Source organism: Hemiscyllium ocellatum, chromosome 8 (assembly GCF_020745735.1).
Source record: "Hemiscyllium ocellatum isolate sHemOce1 chromosome 8, sHemOce1.pat.X.cur, whole genome shotgun sequence".
In the NCBI taxonomy this organism is placed as follows: Eukaryota; Metazoa; Chordata; class Chondrichthyes; order Orectolobiformes; family Hemiscylliidae; genus Hemiscyllium; species Hemiscyllium ocellatum.
Genome location: NC_083408.1, coordinates 97,873,116 through 97,892,076, shown reverse-complemented (window position 1 = coordinate 97,892,076; position 18,961 = coordinate 97,873,116).

The following is an 18,961-nucleotide window of genomic DNA, read 5'->3' as shown; positions in this document are numbered from 1 at the left end:
TGCATCAGTATCCTGTGGATAAGGATATGGAAGATATGGACTGTAGGGAAATAGATGGTGACATTTTGCAAAATGTCCATATTGCAGAGCAAGAAGTGCTGGATGTCTTGAAAACCATAAAAGTGGATAAATCCCCAGGACCTGATCAGGTGTACCCGAGAACTCTGTGGGAAGGTAGAGAAGTGATTGCTGGGCCTCTTGCTGAGATATTTGTATCATCGAAAGTCACAGGTGAGGTGCCGGAAAACTGGAGGTTGGCTAATGTGGTGCCACTGTTTAAGAAGGGCGGTAAATACAAGCCAGGGGACTATAGACCAGTGAGCCTGACCTCGGTGGTGGGCAAATTGTTGGAGGGAATCCTGAGGGACAGGATGTACATGTATTTGGAAAGGCAAGGACTGATTAGGGATAGTCAACATGGTTTTGTTCATGGGAAATCATGTCTCACAAACTTGAGTTTTTTTGAAGAAGTAACAAAGAGGATTGATGAGGGCAGAGCAGTAGATGTGATCTATATGGACTTCAGTAAGGCGTTCAACAAGGTTCCCCATGGGAGACTTATTAGCAAGGTTAGATGTCACAGAATACAGGGAGGACAAGCCATTTGGATAGAGAACTAGCTCAAAGGTAGAAGACAGAGGGTGGTGTTGGAGGGTTGCTTTTCAGACTGGAGGCCTGTGACCAGTGGAGTGCTTCAAGGATCAGTGCTGGTTCCTCTACTTTTTGTCATTTACATAAATGATTTGGATGCGAGCATAAGAGGTACAGTTAGTAAGTTTGCAGATGACACCAAAATTGGAGGTGTAGTGGACAGCAAAGAGGGTTACCTCAGATTACAACAGGATCTTGACCAGATGGGCCAATGGGCTGAGAAGTGGCAGATGGAGTTTAATTCAGATAAATGAGAGGTGCTGCATTTTGGGAAAGCAAATCTTAGCAAAACGTATAACACTTAATGGTAAGGTCCTATAGGGTGTTGCTGAACAAAGCGACCTTGGAGTGCAGGTTCATAGCTCCTTGAAAGTGGAGTCGCAGGTAGATAGGATAGTGAAGAAGGCGTTTGGTATGCTTTCCTTTATTGGTCAGAGTCTTGAGTGCAGGAGTTGGGAGGTCATGTTGTGGCTCTACAGAACATTGGTTAGGCCACTGTTGGAATACTGTGTGCAATTCTGGGAAATGGTTAATGGACACGGTGGGCGGCACGGTGGCACAGTGGTTAGCACTGCTGCCTCACAGCGCCTGTAGACCCGGGTTCAATTCCCGACTCAGGCGACTGACTGTGTGGAGTTTGCACGTTCTCCCCGTGTCTGCGTGGGTTTCCTCCGGGTGCTCCGGTTTCCTCCCACAGTCACAAAGATGTGCGGGTCAGGTGAATTGGCCAAGCTAAATTGCCCGTAGTGTTAGGTAGGGGGTAAGTGTAGGGGTATGGGTGGGTTGCGCTTCGGCGGGTCGGTGTGGACTTGTTGGGCCAAAGGGCCTGTTTCCACACTGTAAGTCTAATCTAATCTAATTACATTTTGGTCGGCATGGACCAATGAGGACCAATGACTCCAGGCCGCAGGACTCTGATTCTTTTGGAAGCATGGAAGGTACCAAATTGTTTTGCATTTAATAATGTGTTTCGAAGTCAGTGTTGTTTTGCATGCAATTCTTTTGAGGGTTTACAAATGCTGTCTAGCCTGCCATGCATTTCTAGAATTTGATTTCAGATTCTCAGCATTTGCAGTTTATCACACAGAAGAGCAGGGTATGAACCAAAGGCCATTCAGGCATACAAGTGGCAGCCATGAATGAGGTCATCAGCGATGGATGTCCCACCTATCTACAGCCACTGGCCAATTAGAAGCTGCCAGCACCAGTAGGTGTTGTGATTTCTGGCATATCTGTTTGATAATGGCCACAAGAGGAGTGTTGGCATCTTTCAGTGGCCCCCATCCTCCTGACACCAAGGCATATGATTGGAGTGCATGGTTTGAGTGAATCTACTCTCTGTTTACTGGGTTTACTGGGCAACCTTTCAAGGGCATGGGAAACTGCATTGCCTCAGTTTAATCCCTAAATCACTGCTAAATTTCAGTCTGCTCAGGGCTAATGGGTGTCAATTGATGAGCTGCTTTGACACACTACCTCTGGCAGCTAGGAATCCTGTGTCCACTTTCCACTTTGAACTCAATTCGGAAGGTTTTGCCACTGCCAGGAGAAGGAGATTTGACCTCCTTGTGATTACAATCCAAGGAACTATGCACCCCTCTACCGTGGGATGCAGAGAAGGAGGCAATTCAGCCAATTGTACTAATGCTGGCCTTTTTGAAAGAGCAATCATGGTTAATCCCACAATTCCATTTTTTTATCTGTAACACTGCAACTATCTCATTCTTAAGTAACCGTACAGCGCCATTTAAAGCTATTTACAACTGGCAGTCTTCAGTTGCTGATGGGATTGGGAAGGGTTGAGGGTATAAGAAAAAAATTGTTTTCTCTGGATGGCCTCTGATGGCTCACTTAAAAGCACGTGCCGGGATGGCAAGAGTGGAGCACCTGTTTTGCCTTTAGTTAGGAGGCCTTTAAACTCCCTGAGAAGCTTTGCTAATGGACTAGAAAGGGTAAGAATGCAATTTTCAGGGATGAGATCAATAGACCCAAACCCCATTGATGCCAAGTTGTTAGATTCAAAACTGGAAGGATTAAAGTTGAAATGTTTCAGGGGCAGGAGCATCTCATATCTGATCCATGTATTTTGCTGCACTATTGACCCTCTTAATCAGATCTGCTCGGTGAGGTTGTTGGTCCTCTAAGGTTTGATCTACCCTCCTCTGTAAGGCAGCCATCTGCCTTTGCTGCTTGCATTCAGCAGGTAACCTTTGTAGATCCACAGTGGCGCATAACCAGGGTTTTAGTTCCAATAGTTCTAGCAGTTTCTCTAGCATTCTCGGTGTACATTTCTGATTCACTAGATTGTTCATTAAGGTGGATTGTTCAATGATGGGAGGTTGGGTAAATTGGGCCTAAGTTTAGCATCGTCTACTCTTGCTCCTACATTATATGTTCTCATCGTCTTAATGTTATAAGATCAAAGACTTTAAAAGTTGTCATTGTTATATGTTGTCACGCTTCCAATTTAATTCTGCATGCTATAATTGTATTTTAAAATTTATAAATGAATTAGTCAAGATCTCATTTGGTAAGAGTATCATGCAGCTTGGAGAATAGTTTAATAACCCATTCCAGACAGCCTTTCTCCCTGAATGGACTGAGCTAACAATCCACATCATCCCACTGAGCAGTCTCTATGTACACCAAGTACAAATGTGGCTGCTTGTCCCACTGAATTTGTATCGAATTTCTTAAGAATAAGTACAAATGAGAAAAACAAACATCAGAAAACAGTATACTCAGTGTAATTGTGAAACAGGGGAAGCATAAGTCTGTACTCGAGACTATGTACAGTTATTTCTACTGAAAGACCTGTCATTCACCAACGTAAAATAAATCCATTCTGTGATAGGATTTTGTATACATATGTTGTTGAGCAAGTTATTGGGTTAAGGTGACATTTCTGCCATTTCAAGATTGTGCCATATTAATTCTCTGAGACAGCCTTTCTAACCTAATACCTCAGTCAGGTCTATCCACAAACTTCAGGGATGGTTGACCAACTAGTCCAGAACTTTAATGGGCTAGAACTGTTCTTATGAACCAGGATCATGGATCCTGAGTGTGCAGTGGATTATGTTGGTGACCAATCTTCTGAAGTAATTCAAGAAATGAGCTTACCACCAAATTTTCAAGGGATATACAACAAATGCTGACCCTGCTAGAAAATGCTCACAGCATATGATCGAATAAAAACAAGAGTCCATTCTGAGATCGATGAACTCAGAATACTTCATTTCCCTTCTTGGGTTCATGATCACACTTCCTTAATGGGACCACTCAACACAGTGCTAAGCTCTTCCTTTTATTTGATTCTAGTTAGGAGGAGCAGAAGTGTTCCCATTTCATTTCTAAGGATGGGTCATTCATCAATTCATTAAACTGTCCTCTCTTCTGTCAGATGTGGATGTCAGATGGACATGCAGTATATTTCCAATAGTCCTTCAATTGTCAAATCAAATTTCTACTGATTTCACTTGTTTCTTTAATGTTAAAAAGGTGTTTTGAAATGACCTTCTTCTCTCCACCAACACCCTTCAATCTGTTACTAAAACAAGAACTTGGTTTTCTAAACTATAATCACGCACACTTGTTCATGCGCTAGTCCATACTGTATTATTTCAGAAAATAATAAATGCAGCAATTCCCACTGGTGGCAATAAGTGACTGGAACTTTCAGAAATGCAAAAGACCCAGAAATCAGGAGCTCATGGGCATACGTGCACAGTGATGGTTTTTTTTGTGTGTGCAATTGACAGAATCTCCAGATCTAAGAATTCCTTTTAAGATATTCTGGTATTCCTCAGGAGTAAAGAATCCTTCATACCACATGTTTATCAGATGGAGATTAATAAGTATGTGGCAATGATTATGAACTAGTAATTCAATAGGATGGTCGTAGGCTTGAATACCTTCTGAAGCTTAAGACCATCACCTGACACCGTGTGCTATATACAATGTAATAAATATTTAAAATGCTTTTCTGCTTATTTTTTAAAACAACAAAAGAGACAAAAATCGTCCAGTCAATAATCAAAGTGAAAAAATGGTGTGAGTACAAATCAAAAGTAATGACCCAGAGAAAGCACGCATTTAAACTTCATAGTGAGAGAAATAGAGAAAGGGGGAGAGAGGGAAATAGAGTGGAGGAAAGTAAGAGATGAAAGTATTGTATTTATGTCAAGACTTTCACAACCTCAGGACGTTTTAAACATCCAATTAATTACTTTTCAAATGCTCTCAATGAGTTTTGAAGGCAGTTGATAGAAAGAGGAGACACAGAAAAGAAATTTTTGAAAATTTGACGAGACGAAAGGACATAATGGAAGGAGAGGAACAAAGAGAAACAGTGAGCAAAAGGAATAAAAAACTGACTGTTATTGCCTTGACTCTTACTGCATATTCAACAGAACACCTGCTAGGCTTAAAATATTATCGCTAACCATCGCTACCACAATGACAGCGGTTTAATCTTTCGTGCCGTAGTAAAGCTTGATTTTCTCAGATGGACTGTCCAACCTTGACAATTCAACCTTGAATTTTTTCAAGGAGGAACCCAATCAGGTTTGAGTGTGCTTGGAGAAAGTCTCTCTGAACTCCTTTCAGCTGCACCGATTAGTTTTGTGGTATTCACAACAGCTTTTCAGTTCTGATTCAGACTTCAGAGCCAGTTGCACTTTGCTGGATCCCACTGACATCCTCCCTGCTGCACAGGGTAACCAGACAGAGGTAGACAAATGCAGTCTTCTACATACAAAACCTGCATAAAGTTTAAAACAAACGATAAGTTTAGGAGTCTAATCGCTCTGACAGGTATCTGACTGAGTTGTACTAATGTTTTACAAGCTGATCTAATATCCATTCATGGTGACATTTAACATACTTTCTCAAATCTTAGAGTGAAGGAAGAAACTCAGCTGATTTTTTTCTTACAAGGATTATCCAGAAACATGTAAGCACGACCCTCTTAGGTGAAGCATAAGATATAACATTGAATTGCGAACTGATACTTGATCAGTACTAAATGGTTTTGAAGTGGGTTGTTGGAAGGCTGCATTTTTACATTAAAGCTTTGAAGTTGGGAACATCCTTTCATTTTAGCCTCCTCAGTGTAGACCAGATAGGCGCTAATATATACTGTAATGTGAATTCTGTAGTGGACTAAACCAGACCACCCAAAGCATTCTTAAGCAGGCAATTCCAGACCATAGCTTTCCAATTTGTTTCAGTAAGTGTACAGTGAAAATTACTCAGAGTAAAATAGCTAAGTTGGCTACTAGATTTTAAAACAGACAAAAATTAATTCACAAAATTACACAATGGAACACAAAGAACAGAATAAAGAACACTGACAGAACTCAACCTATCCAACGAGACTTAATTATGCTATTCCGAATATACAGAACAGTCCCAATAGGCAAACTCCCTTTAAAACCCAGTATAAATGGAACATATGCTTACAAGGTAAAATTGAAGGGCAGAAAAGAGAGAGAGAGAGAGAGAGCTTCCAAATAGCTACCTGTTGAACTCCTCCCAGTTCAAGACTGAACTAAAAACTGCTCAGCTCAACTAGAGAGCTGACCACTCCCCTTTCTTTATACAGATCACTTCCAAAAGTATGACCACTTTGGCCTGAAGGCTCATTCGTTTACATATAAACAAAAGGCCTCTCAAAAGCCCTTTCATCTCTGCACCAAACCAGACTGATCAGAGAAAAAGATTTATTACCCCTCTGGAAAAAGATCAAGGACAGGATATCTTGAGCCAAGGAACTTTTATATTAAAAAAAGGGACTAGCTGTGTGACGACTCCAGTAGAGGATTATTTCACTGGCAATGAGCACAAAAGGAATCAATTCATAAGTTTGTTGTCTCCCAGCAAGAGCTGGCAAATATGAAGATTTTTTTTTTCAAAATCTCTCAGATACCAAGTCAGGTGTGCCTCAGTGCACTATGTGGGCAGGAGGAAACAGCAACAACAAAACATGTCCATTTCAGGTTCTATTTCTCTCCTCCAACCCCACCATGAATCTGCAAGAATGATATGGGGCTGTCACAATCCAGCTCACCCTGAACAATAATTTGTTTTATAGTTGCTGTGTCTATAGGCAGACTTGGGGTATATCCAACTTCATCATTTCAACAGATTTTTATCGAGTCATAGAATCATACAGAATGGAAGCAGACCCTAATGTCTAACTCATCAGAAATGAACAGATATCCCAATCTGACCTAATCCCATTTGCCCGCTTCTGGCCCTTCCTATTCATACATCCATCCAGATCCCTTTTAAATGTTGTAATTGTACCAGCCTATAACACTTCATTTGGTAGCTCATTCCATACATGCACCACCTTTTCCATGAAATATTTACCCCACAGGTCCTTTTTAAATTTTTCCCCTCTCACCTTAAACTTATGCCCTCTAGTTTTGGACTCACCCACCCTAGGAAATTAACCTATCCATGGATAGCTATTCACCCTATCTATGTCCTTCATGATTTTATAAACCTCTAGAAGGTCACCCCTCAGCCTCTGATGCTCCAGGCAATAAAGCCCCAGCCTCTTCAGCCTTTCCCTATAATTCAAACCCTCCAGTCCTGTCAAAATCCTTGTGAATCTTTTCTATACCCTCTCCAGTTTAACAACATTCTTCCAACAGAAGGGTGACAATGTCCTGCACAGCCACAACACGACATCCCAACTCCTATAGTAAAAAGACAGGTCCTTAAAATACCTGAGGATTGAAGACTTTATGTTATATGACTAGTTGCCACCTGCCAAACAGGAAAAGACCCATTTCTTCCCATTCTCTGTTTCTGCTCTGTCAATCAGTTGTCAATCCATACTAATTTATTATTACCTACGATACCATGAGCTTTAATTTTGCCCACTCATCACTTATGTGGGACCTTATTAAAAGCCTTCTTCAAATCCAGAACATCATAGAATACCCAGAATGCAGAGGCAGGCCATTCAGCCCATTTTGCTTGCACCAATCTTCTGAACAGCATCTCACCCTGACCCATGTCTCTCCCCGAAATCCTGCATTCCCCATGGCTAATCCACTGAATTTACACACTATGGGCAATTTGGCCTGGTCAAACCGCTTGACCTGCACATCTTTGGACTGTGGGATGAAACCGAAGCAAATCACAGGGAGAATGTGCAAACTCCACACAAACAGTCACTCGAGGGTGGAATCGAACCCAAGTTCCTGGGGTTGTGAGCAGTAGTGCTAACCACTGGACCACTGTGCTGACCTTCATAGCCACTAGTTCTCCCTTGTCTGTTCTAGTAGTCACATTCTCTAAACCCCAGTATGCTATGTGGTTAAGAGAATGAGCAAGAAGTTTGCAAATGGAGTTTACTGTGGAAAAATGTGAAGTTATTCACTTTGGAAGTTTAAATGGAGTCAAACTGAAGAAAGCTGCCACACAAAGGGACTTAGGAGTAATTGTGTCTGAACACAAGGCTAGCTCACAGGTTCAGCAGATAGGAATGCTCATGGAATGTCGGCCCATGTGTCAAGGGATTTGGAGTAAAAGGGTAGAGGAGTCATACTGCAACTGTACGATGTACTGGCGCAACCACATCTAGAATACTGTGAACAGTTTTGGTCCCCTAATTTAGGAAAGATATCATTCCACTGGAGGCAGTTCAGAGAAGGCTCACTTGGATGATCCCCAATGTGGAGGGATTGTCTTATGGCTGAACAGGTTGGGATTCTACTCACTGAAGTTCAGAAGAATGAGAGATGATCTCATCTAAACGTATCAGATTCTTAAGGCACTTGACGGGTAAATGCTGAGAGGATATTTTTCCTTATAGGAGAGTCTAGGATCAGAGGCCATTGTCTCAGAATAAAGAGGTGCCAGTTTAAGACTGAGATGAGGAGGCATTTCTTCTCTCAAAGAATTGAGAGCCTTTAAATCTCCTTGACTCAGTGAGCTGGAGACATAGAGCCCTTATGCATATTTAAGTCTGAGATAGATAGATTCTTAGTCAGTAGGGTAATTATGGTGAAAATTTAGGAAAGTAGATGTGAGGAATGTTGGATCAGCCATGATCCAATGAATGGCAAAGGAGGCTTGAGGGGCTAAATGGTCTACTCCTATTTCTAATGATTTTATTAGTTAAGCATGATTTTTCTTTCGTAAGCATATGCTGATTTTGTCTAAGCCTGTTAATGCTTTCCAAGTGTTCTGTTATCATGTCTTTTATAATAGACTCTAACATCTTAACCATGACTGATGTTATGCTAACCAGAGTACAATTCTCTGTTTTATCTACCCCTCCTTTCTTAAATAATAGGGCTACATTCGCCACCTCCAAACCGTACGCAATCGTTTTGTATCTGTAGAACTAGAGAAGATGACCAGCAATGAATCGAATATTTCCAGGCCACTTCCTTCAGTGGATGTAGATTATCAAGCCTTGGGGATTTGTCAGCCTTTAACCCAATTAATTTCTCTTGCACTTTTTTTTTAAACTAATACGGATTTTCTTCAATTTCTTCCTCTCACTGCTCCCTTAGATGCTTAACATTTCGGAGAAGTTGTCTGTGTCTTCTTTTATGAAAACAGAACCAAAATATGTATTCAATGCTTCAATTCAATTCTAATTCCCTTATGTCTAACTGTGAGAGACCTATTTTTGTCTTAACTAATCTTTCTTCTTCACATATTTATAAGAAATCTTACAGTCAGTTTCCAAGCTCCCTGCAAGTTTACTCTCATACTCTACTTTCTCCCTCTTGATCAATCTTTTTGTCCTATCTTGCTAAATTGTAAACCGGTCTCAGGTTTGCTGCTTTTGCTGGCAATTTTATGTTTCCCCTTTTGATCTGATGCCATCCAAAATGTATTTTCTAAGCGATGGTTGAGTCAGCTTTCTGTTTCATTTTTGTGCCAGACAGAAAGGAATAATTGCAATTCATTCGTACATTCCTTAAATATTATTCATTGCCTATACACTGCCAACCCTTTTAGTAACCTTTCCTAATCGATATTACCAACTTCATAGAATCGTAGAACACCTACAGTACGGAAGCAGGCGATTTGGCCCATCAAGTTCACCAACCATCTGAACAGCATCCCACCTAATCCCTGTAACCCTGCATTTCCCTTGGCTAATCCACCTGGCATGCACACAATGGACAATTTAGCATGTCCACATCTTTGGACTGAGGGAGGAAACCAGAGCACCAAGCGTAAACCCACACAGACACGAGGAGAACCTGCAAACGCCTCAATAGACAATTGAGGATGAAGTCAAACTCGGGCCCCTAGTACTGTGCTAACCACTAAGCCACCGTACTGCCCACTTGCACCTCATACCCTTGTGGTTCTCCTTATTTACATTCAGGATCCTACTTTCGGAATCAATTTCTTCATTCTCCATCTTATTAAGCAGGTTTATCATGTTATGGTGCTCTTCACAACGCATTCTGCACAACAAAATTGTAAATTTTGAAACATTGTAAAAATATACTTGGTACTAAATCAGTGATAATCTGATCGGTTGCTAGTTAAAGAATTATGCTAATTCATTGTTGAACTGACCACTCACTGGTATTCTTAAACGTGAGCTATTTGCTTACAGTGCCTTGAGTTTAAAGAAAAGGGATAACTCTGCATGCTCAAGTGCAATATATGTATACTTTATACAAGTATGGTTACATCCTTGTGATTCTTTACTGATTAAGTAAAAGAAATTTAATGAAGAAACTGTTCTCCAAATTTTTAGTTCCGTAATTCAGTAAGCTGTTTTACAAAGAGAATGTCTTGTAGCAGTAGGATACATAACAAGAGGTCCATGTTCATATTATCCGCAGCTTGCACGTCAGTTTAGACAGGCGAGTGGAGGTGATGTGGGCTTAGCAAAGGTGCATGAGTCAAGGGTTTCACAGCATGTTGAATATCTGTGGAAATGTTGACTGAAATGGTGCAGAGTACCTTCTCCACGAGAATGCTGAGGTGTTGCAGGTAATCCCTCCTTGACAGTGCTCATCTGCTGCCTTCTATTGCCTGTCACCCCATTCTGCGAAGTACAGGGAAGAGTAACAGTCATTGCACCTCTCCTCTGTACCACCTCCCATGCAAATGTTTCCAGTGCTACATGAAATTGCCTTAAAATTTAAAAAGAGAGCAGTGGTGCAGGATAGCTAATAAAATGGTAGAAAATTGATCTTGAAATTAAATTGACAAGAAATATGGAAACAAAAAACAAGAGCTTCTATACGTATATAAACAGAATAGTTAAAGTAAGTGTGGCACGGGGCGGCACGGTGGCTCAGTGGTTAGCACTGCTGCCTCACAGCACCAGGGACCCGGGTTCAATTCCCGCCTCGGGCGACTGTCTGTGTGGAGTTTGCACGTTCTCCCCGTGTCTGCGTGGGTTTCCTCCGGGTTCTCCGGTTTCCTCCCACAGTCACAAAGATGTGCGGGTCAGGTGAATTGGCCATGCTAAATTGCCCGTAGTGTTAGGTAAGGGGTAAATGTAGGGGTTTGGGTGGGTTGCGCTTCGGCGGGTCGGTGTGGACTTGTTGGGCCGAAGGGCCTGTTTCCACACTGTAAGTAATCTAATCTAATCTAATCTATGTGACACACTTGAAAACCAACTGTTGAATTGATAATATGAAACAAGGAAATTGTAGATCACTTTTATGGAGTGGTACAGTGGCTCAGTGGTTAGCACTGCTGCCTCACAAGCGTCATGGATTAGATTAGATTGGACAAATTGGACCCGAGTTTGATTCCAGTTTCGGATGACTGATTGTGAGGAGTTTGCGCACTCTCCCTGTGTCTGCATGGGTTTCCTTTGGGTACTCCGGTTTCCTCCCACAATCCAAAGATATGCAGGCTAGGTGAATTCGCTTTGCCAAATTGCCCATAGTGTTCAGGGATGTACAGGTTAGGTGCATGAGTCATAGGTAAATGTTAGGGAATGGGTTTGAGTAAGATACTCTTTGCAGGGTCAGTGTGGACTTGTTGGGCTGAAGGGCCTGTTTCCACACAGTAGGGATTCTAATTCTAAACATAAAACTAATATTTTACATTGGTCTTCACGGCAGTGAACACAACAAACATCCCAAGCTGATCAGATAAACAAGGTACTGGTGAGAAGACAGATCTCATAACAATCCCTTTCACGAGAGGCAAATTATTTGTTAAATTAGTGGGACCAAAGAAAGACAACTTGTTAGGTCAGCCTGAAAATAAGGGTTTTAAAGGAAGTGGCTGCAGAGATAGTGGAGGTATTGATAGAAATCTTCCAGAACAAATTGGAGTATAGGGTTCCAAGGGATTGGAAAACTGCTTGTGTGATTCCCCTGTACAAGAAGGGAGGCAGACAGAAAGCACAGAAGTGCAGACTAATTAGCCTAACATCTGTAGTTAGGAAAGTGCTAGAGTTCAATATTAAGCAAAAAATAGAAAGGTTTAATGCAATCAAACAGAGTCAACAAGGTTTAGCGAAAGGGAGACGATGCTTGACAAATTTATTAAAGATCTTCAAGGACAATTAAAGAAGGATAGCAAACACTGGAATTACCAATGAAGCCCACATCTCATTAAGGAAATGAAAACAAAGCTGTGGATTCTCTGATTCCCATAAGTCATGCTGCCTATGATTTTATTTCTTGATCCATTTTATGTGTAACATGCATTAATCTTCATTCCTTTTGCCTGGATATTAATGCACTTTTTGAATAAATTACTTCATGTTCATCCTACTTACTTCTACCACCTTGGCTCGTTTCTATTATTGTGTGGGATAGTTAGAATGTGTTTGGTCAGAGTGCATCTTGCACCCATTATAGGTCAATTGGTAACATATTCCTTCTGATCTTTTAAATAATCCATTTAATCAGATTTTCCTTTTAATTTTGTGTGTTTTGGAATCTGTGAGTCAATCAGCAGTGTTAGTCCTTGTCACCACAATTACAGGGTTCAAATGAGTTGGTGGGTCTGATGCACAATTCTCCCTCCAGGCTAATGATAGTTATAAAGTTTTCTTTACTCTGTCAGCAGTCTGCTGAATCCATTCTCATCTTGCATTGGTCACCCGAACAACCTTCTATTTTTACTTTTTGGTCTCCTTTCATTTTTCCATGATTAAAATCAGGGCAATTCAGTCTGCAATTGAAATGTATGTGATTCCACCCCCCCCCCCCCCCCCCTCCCCACCCCCCCCCCCCCCCCCCCCCCCACACACACACACACACCCTCCACCTCCACCCACTCAGTTATACCCCTGTCATTTACTGGCTTAGACCTCAGTGATCTGAGGATATGAAGGGGAAAAAAATCATCGCGTATACAGACACCACTGTTCACAGACGGAATAGCAAAGACTGGTGTATTCTCCTATCAATCATGTCTCCTATCAAACAGGAGGCTAAGGAAATTTGGCACATCTGTAAAGACTCTTACTAGTTTTTATAGACTCTTCATTGAAAGTATTCTATCCAGAAGCAACTGCTTCGCCCAGGATTGTAAGAAACTATGGAGAGTTGTGAACACAGTCCTATCCATCATATTGGTAAAAACAATGACTACAGATGCTGGACACCAGTGTCTAGACTAGAGTGGTGCTGGAAAAGCACAGCAGTTCAGGCAGCATCCGAGGAGTGGTAAAATCGACTTTTTGGGCAAAGGCCCTTCATCAGGAATACAGGCAGAGAGCCTGAAAGGTGGAGAGATACGTGAGAGGAGGGTGGAGGTGGGGAGAAAGTAGCATAGAGTACAATAGGATTTTACTGCTCCTCGGATGCTGCCTGAACTGCTGTGCTCTTCCAGCACCACTCTAATCTAGACCCCGATCCATCATATCACCAACATTCCATCCATTGACTCCATCGACACTTTTCACTGCTTTGGGAAGGCAGCCAACGTCATCAAAGATCTCTTCTGCCCCTGTTATAATCACTTCCAACGTCTTCCATCAGGAAGAACATACAATAGCTTAAGCAAATAAACCAACAGATACAATAAAAGCTGTTATTTGCCTTCTGAATGGACCGCTCAAATTTTAAATTTAATGTTGACTTCGTTCTTTGTGTTCCTTCTCTGCAGCCGTGACTTTGGAGACCTCGCTCTGTTCCCTAATGCACATTGTTTGGTTTGATCTGCCTGTACTACATGTGGAACAAAATTTTCATTGTACCTAGGTACATGTGGCAATAACAAATCAAATCAAAGAATATCAAGAAATTTGCAGACCCATAGTATTGGAAGTGACTGTGTTTCATGTTCTGTACCTAACCAAACATTCCTATAGCCAGACAGTCATTTCTGCAGCATTGACTGGACTTGGGCATGGAGACCATATGGAGTTCCTGGTGCAGCAAACTCAGAGAATTACCTGGGAAATTGAAACTCCTGATCAATAATGCCCCTAATCTGGAAACCTTCAAAATAAGCCCCTTAAAACCAGACAATCCAAAAGGTTCCTAACTCATATTAGCTTCAAACTTATCTTGGCATCACCTTTTGTCCTGTCCTACCTGTCCATCTTCCTTTCCACCTACTAGCTCCACACTCCCCAGCAACCTATCACTTTTACTCCCTATCTGCATCCACCTATCACCTACTCAGCTATCTTCCCCCCAGCCCAATCTCCACCCCCAATCCCCTATTGATCTCTCAGTCCCCTTCCCTCTCTAAATTCCTGATGAAGAGCTTATGCCCAAAATGTTGTCTCTGCTGCTCCTCAGATGCTGTCTGACCTGCTGTGCTTTTCTAGCACCACACTTTTCGACTCTGACTCTCCAACATCTGCAGCCTCACTTTCTCCTGATTGTTATCTAGTAAAGTTTAGTGCACTTAAAAGCTACTCTAACTCCTGGATTGCAATTAATCAGGACCCATGACTATCAACTGTCAACAGACACCAACATCAACCCCATCCCCAACGGTTCTCTCATTTCAACCCCGCTCACCCTACTCTGGACCTGAGCATAGTCCCCCATTACTTGACCATCCCTACCTGCTGGCTCCTATACCTCATGCTAACCTGTTATCCCCACTCCCAACACAACACAATCCCTGTCTTAAAATGACCATCACATCCATACCCAACATTTGGATCCAATAGGACATCCTTCTATCACCCCAGTTCCTCTTTCCTGACCTGACCACAATACCATTCAATTCAACATGATGTCCAAAGACACAAACTGCTCACAACATATTCCAGTACTGCCATAGCTGCCCAACCCAACACACATCCACAGTCTAAAACCACCTACTTAACCCAATATGCGCTCTGATATACCACAAGCACTCAGCCATAGTTGGCATCTTGCCCTCTTACCCATTTACCAAACTGCACCCTCATCCACATTGCACCTATCCCCTCACCCACCAGGCACTCTACTCCTCACCCACTTGCTCCATGCTTCCCCAGCGACCTATCATTTTTACTCCCTACTTGCATCCACCTATCACTACCCAGCTATCTCCCCACAGCCCAACTCCATCCCCAACCCCCATTTATCTCTCAGTTCCCTTCCCCCTCCAAATTCCTGATGAAGGGCTTATCCCCTTCCCCACCTGAGAACAAGCTTTTCACTCACCGGGCATCTTATGCTCTCAACTAGCTGTCACATTACAACTTTCCCTACCCACTTACCATCTCCCTTTCCTTTTTCTGAGCAGCTTTCTAAGTGGCTCTGGGCTCTTTAAACAATATAACTACTGCTGCTGCACTGAGCAGATTTCTTCATAGTTTCCTCCTATAGGCTCAACCGGGACTGGCCAGAATTGGAATTCTGACCAGAAAAATAGGTAATAGGTAAGCAGGTAATCCTCTTCAAAAGGATTATTGTGGGTTGACTATGTTCCAATGAAAATGCAAAAATTAGCATGTCTGTACCTATCTGCATAGAGTCATAGAGCCATAGAGATGTACAGCATGGAAACAGACCCTTCAATCCAAATCATTCATGCTGACCAGATATCCTAAATTAATCTAGACCCATTTGCCAGCATTTGGCCCATATCCCTCCAAACCCTTCCTATCCATATACCCATCCAGATGCCTTTTAACTGTTGTAATTGTACCAGCCTCCACCACTTCCTCTGGCAGCTAATTCCATATGCACACCAACCTCTGCCTGAAAAGGTTGCCCCTTAGGTCTCTTTTAAACCTTTCCCCTTTCACCTTTAACCTACATCCTCTGGTTCTGGATTCTGCCACCCTTAGAAAAAGGCCTTGGCTTTTCACCCTATTCATGCATCTCCTGTTCACCGCTTAGTCTCCAGGGAAAATAGCCCCAGCATATTTAGCCTCTCCCTACAGCTCAAACCCTCCAATCCTGATGTTGTTGGAGAAATCACTAATCCAGGAGGAGACAGTGCTGCAGTGTTCCTCAAGTGTAAGTTTGAAGTTGATAGAGGTTCATTTTAATTAGCATCTGGCAAAGAGATTCGCTTTGCATTGGCTAATTGCTGGCATATCCTGCTCCTTGCCATAAACCAACCCCCACCCTATCCAGCTCATTGATTGATACAGTGATGTTAATAGGCACAGAGTAAAAATTAGCCTGGCTTCCAGTTCAACTTTCTCTGTGTCTTACTGGGAAGCATGCATGTTAATGAACAGGATTATGATTGACTTAGACACTCCCATGAATGAACAGCATGCCAAGAATCATTAGCAAAGTTTTCACTGACATGTCACAGAAATATAGACAACTCTACAGATGTAGATTCAGTCCGATCTTTCAAAAATGACACCGTTTGATTTTTTTTTGCTCAGTCACAGTGCCAAGGCAGGTAAAGGAAATTAAGATTCAGCTCTGTAATGATTCCATTGAATGGCAGAACTGGTATAAGGAGCTGAATAGTGTCCACCTGTTTCTTCATCCCATGGCCTCAGGCATGGGTCAGGATTTTGTGGAAAAGCACGTGTAGACCATTACCTGATTGTCAGAACATTTGGTCCTCTGATCCTTGGGGTCAAAATCTCAGAATTCCCTCCTAGCGACATTGTGGGTCATCCACAGTAGTTGGACTGCAGCAGTTCAAGAAGTCAGTTCACCACCATCTCAGAGGTAGGGTGGTAAATCCTGAAGAAGGGTTTTTGCCCGAAACGTCGATTCTCCTGTTCCTTGGATGCTGCCTGACCTGCTGCGCTTTTCCAGCAACACATTTTCAGCTCTGATCTCCAGCATCCGCAGTCCTCAATTTCTCCTGGTAAATGCTGGCCCTGCTAATGATGTCCAAATATATTGAATAAACAAAATTTACAGTAAATGCCAAGGCATGACTTAAGAAGCGTTCATGGCTCAGTAAACATAACTATGTTAACAACAAAATTCAACTGCAGATTTCTTTCTATGAATGGGGTCAATAGAATTGTTTGTATTCACGAGTGAATGGAATAAAGAAAAGATTTGTTATCTTGCTGGTTGTCAGCGATTAGTCCCTGCTATTCTCTCTTTCATTTCTTCATGTGAGATACAGGAAAGAATAATAATTGCTCAATCCTAATTGGTCTTGACAAGATGCCAGTGCACTGTGATCTTGAATCATTGAAAACTAACATGGTGTAGGGATGTCCAGAATGCTGTTAGAGAGAGAGTTGCAGGACGTCAACTCTGTGAAAGTGAATGAATGGCAACGTCAGGATGGTGCGTAACTGGAGAAGAACTTGCTAATGGTAGCCTTCCGATGGGTCAACTGCCTTTCTTGTTCCAGACATTGGAAGGCATACATTTGTACAGTGCTATTGCAAAAACCTTAACCTGCACACTTGATTTTAGATTCCGTGTTCCCGCCCATTCCAACCTGTTTCGCACAACAGACTTACCATCAGAATCAGCATGATGCATGCAGGATGCTGTTCCTTATTCAAATAAATCTGTTTTTACTTACTATTCTTAATTTCTTTGATGGCTTGTTTATTTTTTAGCAGGCACTTATTTACAGTGGTGGGCTATTTTTGCTAATTTTCTTATTAATCTTGTAATTATATTTTAGAACGGTCACCTGATCCACAATGTGCCAGTCTGTGTGGTGTTTAGTATCTGAGGACGAGGAAAAAGTGAGGATTGCAGATGCTGGAGATCAGAGTTGAGAGCATGTTGCTGGGAAAGCGCAGCAGGTCAGGCAGCATCTGAGGAGCAGGAGAATCAACATTTCAGGCATAAGCACTTCTTTAGGAACAATGCTTGTGAGCTAGAGCTGAGAGATAAATGGGAGGGGGGTGGGTAACTGAGAAAGCTATAGGTGGATGAAGGTCTAGGAGAAGGTGATGGTCAGAGAGGGGAGTGATAGATAGGTCTTGAGGGCGGTGCCGATTTGGAGGCTTGGGACTGTGATAATGTGGAGGGAGGGGAAATGAGGAAGCTGTTAAAATCCATATTAATACCACGGGGTTGCGGGGTCCCAAGGTAGAATATGAGGCATTCTTCCTTCATGCGCCGGGTGGTAACGCATTGGCAGTGGAGGAGGACCAAGACTTGCATGTCCTTGATGGAGTGGGAGGGGGAGTTGAAGTGTTCAACCAACCCCCCCGCCCTGTGGCTGAACACTTCAGCTCCCCCTCCCACTCCGTCAAGGACATGCAGTTCCTGGGCCTCCTCCACCGCTAAAATGTTACCACCCAATATCTAGAGGAAGAATGCCTCACATTCCGCCTTGGAACCCTGCAACCACGCAGGATAAATGTGGATTTCAACAGCTTCCTCATTTCCTCTCCTCCCATATTATTCAAGTATTGAGCACAGTGTATAACTGTTCAAAATCATCCAAATGAATGTGCTCTACTATAAGTTCCAATACTTCTGTGTTTCATCTTAATTCCCTATTCATGTTTTTCAAAAAATGTTAGAGAACATTTTTGTTCCTCTTCAAATTTTTTCTCACTCTCTCTTTCTCTGTTCAAAGCACTACGATTTCTGAACTCACTGACTGCGACAAATTTGGGAGATTCTAATTTTCATGTTTTCCCCTTCTGGGTGGCTTTGTGACTCATGCAACATTTTAGAATCATAATATATTCCTTTCATACAGACTTAGAGTGAACAGTAGACTCTGTTCCATGCACAGGATTATCAAAACTGCTAAACAGAAAAAGGCTAATGTCTGTTTAATTTGAATTTTACATTCAGGGCCCTTATATCATACTGTATTAATGGAGCTGTTGTCTAAATATAAGATCAATCTCTATAATAGGTACACCCAGAAATGACAGGCAGAAAGCCCCACTGGTGGAGAGCTTTGGGAACCATAGGTTTAAAATCACCTCTTTCTCCCAAATATGTTACATTTTCCAAGTCTCTTAAGTCCTGTCACAGGTTAC